We start from the raw sequence: 11,105 nt of genomic DNA, 5'->3' as shown, positions 1-11,105 counted from the left end.
CGTCATACTTTAATTCATTCATTTATTTGTCAATCTTCAATATTGTGTTGGCTATTCTAGGTCTTTTATTTTCCATATAAATGTAAAGTCAGTTTGTTGAGACACACAAAATAACTGGAAGGGATTTAGATGGAGACTGTATTGAATTGACAGATCAGGATGGACAGAATCGACACCTTAATAATATTCACTCTCCCTATTTATGGACATCAAATATCTCTGTATTTATTTAGATGCAGTTTGACTTCATTCAACAGGGTTTTAGAGTTTTTCTCTTATAGATCCTATAAATTCTGTTAGATTTATACGTATTTTTTGTTTTGCTAATGTAAATGTGTTTTTAATTTCAAATTACTTTTGCTCATTTCTGACATACAGAAAATCTCAAATTGACTTTTAGACATTAACTTTGTACCCTACAACCTTGTTTATACTTGTTTACTGGTCCCAGGAATTTTTGGTTGTTCTTGCTTCTTTGGGATTTATACACAATCATGTCATCATGAGCAAAGAGCTATTATTTCAACCATCCAAATCTGTGTACTTAAAAAAATAACTTTTTAAAGTTTATTTACTTATTTTGAAAGAAATTGAGAGGGGCAGGGAGGAGCAGAGAGGGAGACAGAGGATCTGAAGCAGGCTCCACAGCGTGGAGCCTGATGCAGGGCTCGATCTCACAGACTGTGAGATCATGACCTGAGCCGAAATCAAGAGTTGGAGGCTTAACTGACTTGAGCCACCCAGGAACCCCCCAATCTGTGTACTTTTAATGCCTTTTTCTTACTACATTACCTAGGTCTTACAATATGATGTCAAATTGGACTGAAAAGAGAGAATGTGCTTATCTTTTTCCCAGACTTAGGGGGAAAGCATCTAGTTTCTCAATACACGTGTATTTACAGAAAAGTTACAAAGACAATACAAAGATTTCCTATATATACTTCACACCGTTGTATAACATGATAATCTTACATTGCTGTGGTACATTTCTCAAAATTAAGAAGGCAATGTTGGTATATTATTATTAGAGAAACTCCAGGCTTTATTTAAGTTTCATGAGTTATTCTATTAATATCCTTTTCTGTCTCAGTATCCCATCTAAGATAACACATTGCACTTAGTTGCTGTAACTCCTCTTAGTGTCCTCTAGTTGTCTCTTTCCTAGTTTTTCATGAACTTTACAGTTTTGAGGAGTACAGTTCATATGTTATGAAATGTTCATCTCATGATTAGAATGTGTATTGAGTATTTGGAAAGTACCATATCCGATCCTATTAAGAGGTACATAACATTCATATGACTTATCCTGATGATGATAACCTTCACTGATAAATAAAGTAATAGTTGTCAAGTTTCTCCATTAAAACTTAACCATTTTTCCCTTTGGGGAATATATTCTTTGGGAAAGAGTCACTAAATCCAGTCCACATTCAAGGAAGTTTTAGTTCCTCTTCCTGGAATGGAAAGCATCTGAGTATACATCTTCTGTAAGGAAGAGTTGTCTCTTCTTCCTCATTTACTGAATATTTTACTGATGTCAGTATAGACTCATGTAATTGTTATATTACACTTTAAATTATAATCTAATACTGTTTTATTTGTTTTGTTGCTCCAAACATTCCAGTTTTGACCATAAGTAACTTTTTCAGGTTAGCTCATATACACTTCTGACACACACACACTTTTTGTTTGTGAGGCTCTCTGCTTCAACCCTGGAATTACTCATTTCTCCAAGGAGCCTCAATACTTTAAATGAATGTTGATATATAGAAACCAAGATATGGGCACTGCTTGCCGTAAGTTTTAACCAGGTAAATGATAAGATCGTATCTGTGATTTTTAGATCATTCTAATATTACATTGTGGAGAAAATATTTAAGGGGGATAAAAGTGGACATGGGATGACGCAATGGGAAAAAAATGAAGTATTCAAGGTGAGATGTCTACCCTAAATTAGATTCATAGAAAAATTATACTTCATGAGTTTGTGTTCTATTTCACTGATCTCCCTGTCCGTTCCTAAGCCAGTGTCATGATATTTTAGTTAATGAATCTTTACTACAATATTATAGTGTCTGATATGACACATTTCTGCTAACTATTCTCTTTCCAAAATTTTCATGGGCATTCCTGCATATGTTTTCTTACACTTGAACTTCACAATGCATTTTACACCCCCTAAATTCCAAGAGGGATAGTTATTGAAATTGTGTTAATTTGAGAGAAAATGAGTAAGTTGGCACAATTTAGTCTGGGGACATAGATTTATTCTGACAGAAAGTGTGACTCCAAGTAATAATATGAGAGGTGAGGTTGGGAAGGAAACATACAGGCAAGCCATCAGGCAGGATGCATTTCCCCATCACATTGAGTTGAGGACATTCTTGGAATTATGAACAGCCACAGAATCTACATATACATACACATATATGTATGTATACATATACATATATACATATACATATATACACATATATAGAATATACATGCACATATATACATCTATAATATATATAAATATATATATATATAAAATCTATTAAATAGATATCTATTTTTTAATATATTTATATTTATATAAATATATAAATATAAATATATAGAATATATGTATATAGAATACATACATATATATAGAATATATATACATGCACATATATACATATATAATATATATATAAATATATACATATATACACTATATACATGTATATATATATCTATTGCAAAGCACTACAATAAACTACTTATTCAAAGATTTCTATTTCTGGGGCGCCTGGGTGGCTCAGTTGGTTAAGTATCCGACTTCCACTCAGGTGGGTAAAAGCCCCGCATCAGCTCTGTGCTGACAGCTCAGAGCCTGGAGCCTGCTTGGGATTCTGTGTCTCCCTCTCTTTCTCTGTCCCACCCCCCAGCTTGTGCTATCTCTCTCTCTCTCTCTCTCTCTCTCTCTCTCTCTCTCTCTCAAATATAAACATCAACAATTTTTTAAAAAATAAATATATATAGGTCTGTGTAGAGAGATATATATAATACTTAAAAAAAACAAGATTTATTTTTCTTTATTGGACAGTATTAGAAAACAAAAGCTGGGAGTGAGATGGGTTTATCCATACCAAGTTATGTTTGCTTCTAAGCCCTATCAGTGGGCAGGGCTAGGAAATAGGTGTGTGTATACTAACTCAAGTACACTATAATTATTATGATATGTATCCATTTATATCCATATTAGGCTAAACAAATTCATAATGATATCACCAACTTAAATGCAATGAGGCATGTTCCTTCCTTACCTGTAGCCACTGGAAAACCTGGGTCTTACTGTGTGGAATCCCCTTACACAATTCTTCAATTCTCATTTACAAGTATAATGGTTCCTGAATTGTTGATCCACAACCCCATGGGAAAAATCACCAATTAGAATACAGTGCTTACGTATAGTTCCTTTTACCTTTAGTCCTAGAATTTCCATTTGATTCAAAAGTAAGATTGGCACAGTTTTGTCCAGCCCCATTTAGTAAATTTATGTAATATATATGTAATTCATTTAGAGTATTTTAGGATAGTGTCCATTCCAACATGGGATCTACTTGCTTCCCAAATGATTTTTAAAGTTGCTTAAAGATCAATCCTTGTGTGGTAAAGTTCTATTCATTTTAACAAATATTGTGTTGTTGCTACCAATAAAGTAGCATACAGAAACGTTGATCTGCTCTAAAAGCTACGCTGTGCTACATTTACTTAAATTTTCCCCACCTTGCACACATAGCAGCTCCTACTCTGTAATCTCTTAAAATTTTACTTGTAGGGGCGCCTGGGTGGCTCAGTTGGTTAAGCGGCCGACTTCAGCCCAGGTCACGATCTCGCGGTCCGTGAGTTCGAGCCCCGTGTTGGGCTCTGTGCTGACAGCTCAGAGCCTGGAGCCTGTTTCGGATTCTGTGTCTCCCTCTCTCTGACCCTCCCCCATTCATGCTCTGTCTCTCTCTCTCTCTCAAAAATAAATAAACGTTAAAAAAAAATTAAAAAAAAATTTTACTTGTAGAAGATGTTACATAAATGGAATGGCATAGTACGTAGCCTTTTCAGATGGTTTTCTTCCCGTTAACAATATTCATTTATAATTTATCTAGGTATTTACATGGCATTATAGCTCACTTCTTTCTACCACTGAATAGCATTCCATTGGATGGATACACCATAGTTGAATTATACATTAATCTATTTTTTAATATCTTGGTTGCTTCCACTGTTTTATTTTTGTGAATATATATACTACAAATATTCCTGTGCAGGTTTTGTATGGCCCGAAGTTTTTTTTTTAATATATGAAATTTATTGTCAAGTTGGTTTCCATACAACACCCAGTGCTCATCCCAAAAGATGCCCTCTTCAATACCCATCACCCACCCTCCCCTCCTTCCCACCCCCCATCCACGCTCAGTTTGTTCTCAGTTTTTAAGAGTCTCTCATGCTTTGGCTCTCTCCCACTCTAACCTCTTTTTTTTTTTCTTCCCCTCCCCCATGGGTTTCTGTTAAGTTTCTCAGGATCCACAGAAGAGTGAAAACATATGGTATCTGTCTTTCTCTGTATGGCTTATTTCACTTAGCATCACACTCTCCAGTTCCATCCACATTGCTACAAAGGGCCATATTTCATTCTTCCTCATTGCCACGTAGTACTCCATTGTGTATATAAACCACAATTTCTTTATCCATTCATCACTTGATGGACATTTAGGCTCTTTCCACAATTTTGGCCTGAAGTTTTAAAATCAGTTAAGAAAATACCTAGGAGCACAACTGCTATATAAAAAGGTAAGAATATGCTTAATTATGTAAGAAACTAACAAAATGTTTTCCAGTTGCTTTACCCTTTTCCATTCCCACCAGCAACGAAGGATACTCCACATCCTCGCCATGCATTGGCATCATCAGTTATATTGTATTTTAGCCAATCTAACGCGTGTGTAGCTGAAATACGTGGCTGATTCAATTTTCATTCCCCTAATCACATAGAATGCAGAACATCATTTTATATGGTTACTTGTCTCTAGAAGTTATTTGGGGAGTAGTCTGGTAAGGTCTTTCACCAATCTGTAAAATCTGGTTGGTTTTTTTACTGTTGAGTTGATCAATTGACAGTGTATACAAATATCAAATGATTATGTTGTATACATGTAATTAGTATATATGTCAATAATACCCAAATAAAAAATAGTTCTTTGGTATGTGTTTGGTTAAGTCTTTTAGGGGTTATATGTTTTATAAATATCTTGTCCTGCTTAGTGGCTTGTCTTCTCATTCTTTAAACATTTTCCTTTACATAGAAGAAACTTTTCATTTCAATAAGATCCAAATTATAATCCTTTTTGTTCATGGATGATGCAGTTAGTATCGAAATCTCATCACCAAACTCAAGGTTACATAGATTTGCTCGTATGTTATCTTCTGGAAGTTTTATAGTTTTAGGTTTTGGAGTTAAGTCTATGATCCATGTGTAGTTAATGTTTGTCAAAAGGTTAAGATCTATGTTTAGTTACATTTTTTGTGTGTATTGATGTCAAATTGTTCCAGCACCATTTGTTGAAAAATCTACACTTTCTCCATTAAATAACTATGGTGTCTTTGTCAAATATAATTTCATTGTATTTGCTTGAATCTATTTTTAGATTTTCAACACTACTATGCTGATTTAAATGTCTTACTATTTTTCACCAAATCCATACTGTTTTAGTTATGTTATTTATTATTAAAGAAATCTTGAAATTTTATTGTGATATTCTTCCAATTTGGTTTCCTTTTTATATAACTTTGAGAATCAGTCTTTCAGTATCTTCAAAATAGCTTGGTGTAATTTCATTTGGCTCTGCATTAAATCTATAAAATTGGGAAGAATTGACATTAACAATAATGAGTGTAACAATTCATGAATTGAGATTTATTTAAATGTCCTTTTTTTCTCTTTTCCCTGTTTTTTTAGTTTTCTGCATACAAATCAAGTATACTGAACTAAATTTATATTCCAGTATTTATTTCTGGTGCCATTGTGAATGTTACTATTTTTTTTAACTCTAATTTCAAATGTTAATTGCTGGTATATAGATAAACAATTCACTTTTATATATTTAGTCTATATCCTGAAAACTTGCTATATATGCTTATTAGTTCCAGCAGGGTTTAATTTGCTTTACTTATTAATTGAATCAGGAAATTTTGGGTAGTTTTTCAGGTGGAGTTTTCTACATAGAGAATAATATATGGGAATAAAGGCTGTTTTATTCCACCCTTATAATGTGTAAAACATAAAAACGAAATCTTACTGTAATAGCTGAGCTTTTCATTATGAATCAGATAAAAGTGGTAAAGAAGAAAATCCATGAATTTTCTCCAATCATAAAAGTAAAGTGTCCAGTATATCAACATTTACAGTAATGTTAGATGCACATTTTTAGATGTCACTTATCAAGATGAGAACGTTCTTTTATTTCTATCTTGCTGAGAGTTTTATCATGAGTGAGCAAAATACTTTTCCTATATGAATTGATATGATTTTCCTTATTTAGCTTGCCATGATAGATTACACTCATTGAATTTTTAATGTTGGACCAGTCTTACATATCTGGAACACATCTGCTTATAATTTTTTAAACAATTTTTAGATTCAATTTACTAAAAATTTGTTGAGAATTTGTGCACCTAAGTTCATAAGAATTACTGGTCTGGAGTTTTCCTTTTCTGCAATATCTTTATTGGGTTTTATTAATCCTAGTTACACAGAATGTGCTAGAAGTGTTCTCTCTACTTCTGTTTCCTGGTTAGATTATATAAAATTGCTATAATTTCTTCCTTAAATCCCTTACAGATTAACCAAGAAAACATATATCACTTTCCTTCTGGAAGGTTATTAATATTCACTCAAATGCTGTTATGTACTAACACTATTCATATTAGCAATTTCCCATCATGTGAATTATGGTAGTTGGCCTATCACATAAGTGGTCCACTTCAGTAAGCTATCAAATTTGCGAGTTTTCTTTCAAACCCTGAGAATCTCTGTCTTCCACTGGTGCATGCAGATCATTCACATTTAAAGCCATGTGGATTATAATTACATTGATATTTACTATATTTATAATAGTTTTGTACTAACTGCTTTTTAAAAATTTCTTTTTCCTTCATTTCCTGCCCTTTATATTTTCATTGAGCATTTTCTCTATTTTCACTTTATATCCTCCTTTTTAAAAGTTGTTTTCTTGGTTGCCCTAGAGTATACAATACAACTTATTAATAATACAAATCCACTTTCAGGGCACCCGGGTGGTTCAGTCAGTTAAGCGTCCGACACTTGTTTTTGGCTCAGGTCATGATCTCACGGTTTATGAGTTAGAGCTGTGCATCAGGCTCTGTGCTGACAGTGTGGAGCCTGCTTGGGATTCTCTCTCTCCCTCCCTCTCTGCCCCTCTCCTGCTCACTCGCTCTCTCTCTTAAAATAAATAAACTTAAAAAAATTTTAAAAGTATAAATCCACTTTCAAATAACATCATACCCACTTCATGTACAATACAGATACCCTATAATATTTTGCTAATTCCTCCTTTCTATTGTCACATTGCTGTCATTCATTCCACTTGTACATGCTATAATGACCCAATACTTATTTTCTACATTAAGTAAACAGTCATCATTTAGGTCAATTAAGAAAAATATTTTAACTTCATTTATCTTTCTCTGATGCTCTACCCTTATTTAAGGAAATGCAAATCTAAACATCAAACAAATATGATTTTCCTTCTGCACAAGAAACTTCTTTTCATTTTTCCATCAGGAGAGATCTGATAATGAATATTCTCAGTTTTTGTCTGCTAATTTCTTGTTCTGCTTTGAATTAATTTCTCTGGATGTATATTGTTACATGTTTTATTTCTCTCAAGTCTTTACAGCACTCGATTAACTTGCTGCTTGAATAGTTCCAGAGGATAAGTCCACTGTATTTCTTCTGCTTGTTTTTTTTAATAATTTTTTTAATGTTTACTTTCGAGGGAGAGAGAGAGAGAGAGCGCAAGCAGGGGCAGAGCAGAGAGGGAGGGAGACACAGAATCCAAAGCTGGCTCCAGGCTCTGAGCTGTCAGCACAGAGCCTGATGTGGGGCTTGAACCCACGAGCCATGAGATCATGACCTAAGCTGAAGTCAGATGCTTAACCGACTGAGCCACCCAGGTGCCCCCTCTGCTTGTTTTTTTATAGGTATGATTTTTGGTGTATCATTTTTCTTTATTTTTATTATTTGTTTTTTACATTAACCCTTTTGTTATAGGCTAGCAATGCTCCAAATGGCAGAGCTTCTACTGGTCTTTCAACTCCTCAGTCTTCTGATGGCAGAGTTTATTGTGACAGCAGAAACAGGGGTGTAGGTTCACACACCACCAGCTATGATGTTCATACAGGAACCACAATGCCAGATCACCATAGCTTGACTTTCCATCTTTGTTCTTCCATAGAAGGAGCAAGTCTACATGGCATGCTCAATTATTTTACTCCTCTTCCAAATTTTCCTAAGGCAGCAATATAACAGGTCCTGCCTTTACCGAGGATTCTGACTTTCTTGGTGCGTTTACCCAGGTCACATGCTCAAAACTAGGTCTGAGCCCAGGCAGGAAGAGACACGGTGTCTGGTGTATCATGTTTTAAAGATTTTCTCTATTGTGATTTTTAAAAAAATTTTTTTTTCAACGTTTATTTATTTTTGGGACAGAGAGAGACAGAACATGAACGGGGGAGGGGCAGAGAGAGAGGGAGACACAGAATCCGAAACAGGCTCCGGGCTCTGAGCCATCAGCCCAGAACCCGATGCAGGGCTCGAACTCACGGACCGTGGGATCGTGACCTGGCTGAAGTCGGACGCTTAACCGACTGCGCCACCCAGGAGCCCCTATTGTGATTTTTTTTTATGCAGTTGGAATATACATCTAGTTGTAGGTATGTTTTTTAAATAACACTTGGTATTTCTTGGAGTGCCTAGGCAGCTCAGTCAGTTAAGCATCTGACTCTTGGTTTCAGCTCAGGTCATGATCTCACAGTTTATTAGATCGAGCCCCGCTTAGGATTTTCTTTTCCCTTCTCTCTGTGCCCCTCCCCCTCTCATGCACTCTCTCTCTAAACTTAAAATAATAATAATGATAATGATAATTATAATGATAATGATAATGATAATACTTGGTATTTCTGAGTATACTGGACCTGTAGTTCATTGTCTGCCATTAAATTTGGAAAGTTCTTATATATTACTGCTCCAAATATTTATTGTACTTATTATTTCTCCTCCTGGTATTCCAGTTATATGCATCTTACAAATCTTTATATTTTCCCTAGATGTTCTATTCTGTATATTCATGATTCTCTGTCCATGTGTTTCAGTTTGGGAAGATTCTATACACCCATCTTCAAAGTCAATGATTATTTCCTTTACCATATCCAGTCTATGTTGAGGCCATCGATGGCATTCTGAATCACAATGGTTATTTCTTACCAGCATTTCCTTTTGATTCTTAGAGTTTTTAACTGATTTTCTTTTTCATCTTTTCTTGTATCTTATCTACTGTTTGTATATTTCAGTCCATAACATAATCGTACTGATTTCAAACTGCCAGCCTGATAATTACAACATCTGTATCAAGTCTGAATCTGGTACATGGGCTATTTTCTCAATACATAAAATTCATATTGTGTTTTCTCATGTTTATAACACCCTTGTAAACTTTTCTTGCATACTGGAAATGCATCAGAAATATGAATGGAGATATATACTCCTTTCTAATTAGGCTTTATTTTACTCTTTCTATTGTGTTTTCCATATTCCCTTTCTATAAGTGACTGATGCTTCAAATTACTTGAATGTCCACTTTTGTTTCCTATCATCACAATGGGCTTCCTTTTGTTTCCCATCATCACAATGGGATTCCTTAAGTATTATAGTCAGAAAGAACCTGGTTTCTATAGCAATTTCAGGTTTAATCCATTTTTATTATACTGGTGCTCTATTGTTATGGTTGGAAACTGTAAAGCTAGGGAAAAAGTGTAAAGTTGGGGGGATTTAAAGAATCTTATGATTAATGGGCACCTGGGAAGCATAGTTGGTTAAGTTCCTGGCTCTTAATTTCAGCTCAGGTAACGATGTCATAGTTCATGAGATTGAGCCCTGCATCAGACTCTGTGTTGACACGGTTAAACCTGCTTAGGATTCTCTCTCTACTTCTCTCTCTGCCCCTCTCCCACTCATGTGCATTCTCCCTCTCTCTCAAAATAAATGAATACAATTAAAAAAAAAGAATCTTATGATTGAATCTCCATCTTTTAGTGGGCCTATATTGAATTGCTTTGACATTCAAAACTGTTACTCCATTTGTGTAGCTTTTTTCCTCAGCTCATTTATTCTGCAATGCCTGGCTCCAGCATTCCAGTCAATTTCCTTGAATCCTTCAACTCTTTTGACTACATCTTTTGCCCACAGGTGAAACCAAAACACTAAAGGGATATGGAATCAACAAAATACCCTTCACACAAATGGACTAAATACCTGAAGGTCTTTAACCCTGGAGTATGATTTTGTTATGAAAAAGGCTCTTGATATATTTCACAATTATCACTCTTCCCTAATTTTTTCAGAGACGCAAGTGGACCTTCCTTGGATATGCATTATGAAAACCTGATGGGCTTCCTTTACATAAACCCATGAAAGTATGGGAAACTCCTGAAAAACTGAAACACTCAGGAATTCTTTACTGTCATGATAGTTACAAATCAACCTCTAGCAATTCATCAAAATGATCATTTAAATTTTCCTTCTAATTTATGGCTTTAATGGCTTATGAGACAAATAAATCAACCTTAACAGTGACTCTTCAGAAACACACATCTCTCTAGGTTTGGGGATGTTTGTTTGCTCTATAACCTAAGTTATATAATTAGTCTAAGGAAAGTCACAGATTTTAATTTAGTGTCATTTTCTTATACTAAATTTGGAAATGTTGGTTTTTAAACTCTATTTTTTGGGAGTTGAAAATGTAATTCCAAGTTGACATTAAATAAAATCCCAAAATAGAAATACA

The 11,105-nt window shown here is 34.5% G+C and overlaps 1 pseudogene; it reads right to left on the bottom strand.

Annotated features, from left to right (window-relative positions):
* Positions 1 to 8,226: 8,226 nt before the first annotated feature.
* On the bottom strand, positions 8,227 to 9,942 carry LOC122477137 (annotated as a pseudogene).
* Between the last annotated feature and the right edge of the window lie 1,163 nt (positions 9,943 to 11,105).

This window comes from Prionailurus bengalensis, chromosome X (genome assembly GCF_016509475.1).
Source record: "Prionailurus bengalensis isolate Pbe53 chromosome X, Fcat_Pben_1.1_paternal_pri, whole genome shotgun sequence".
NCBI classification, from domain to species: domain Eukaryota; kingdom Metazoa; phylum Chordata; class Mammalia; order Carnivora; family Felidae; genus Prionailurus; species Prionailurus bengalensis.
The sequence above is the reverse complement of the archived record's forward strand: the minus strand, read 5'-3'. Positions and strand labels throughout refer to the sequence as shown.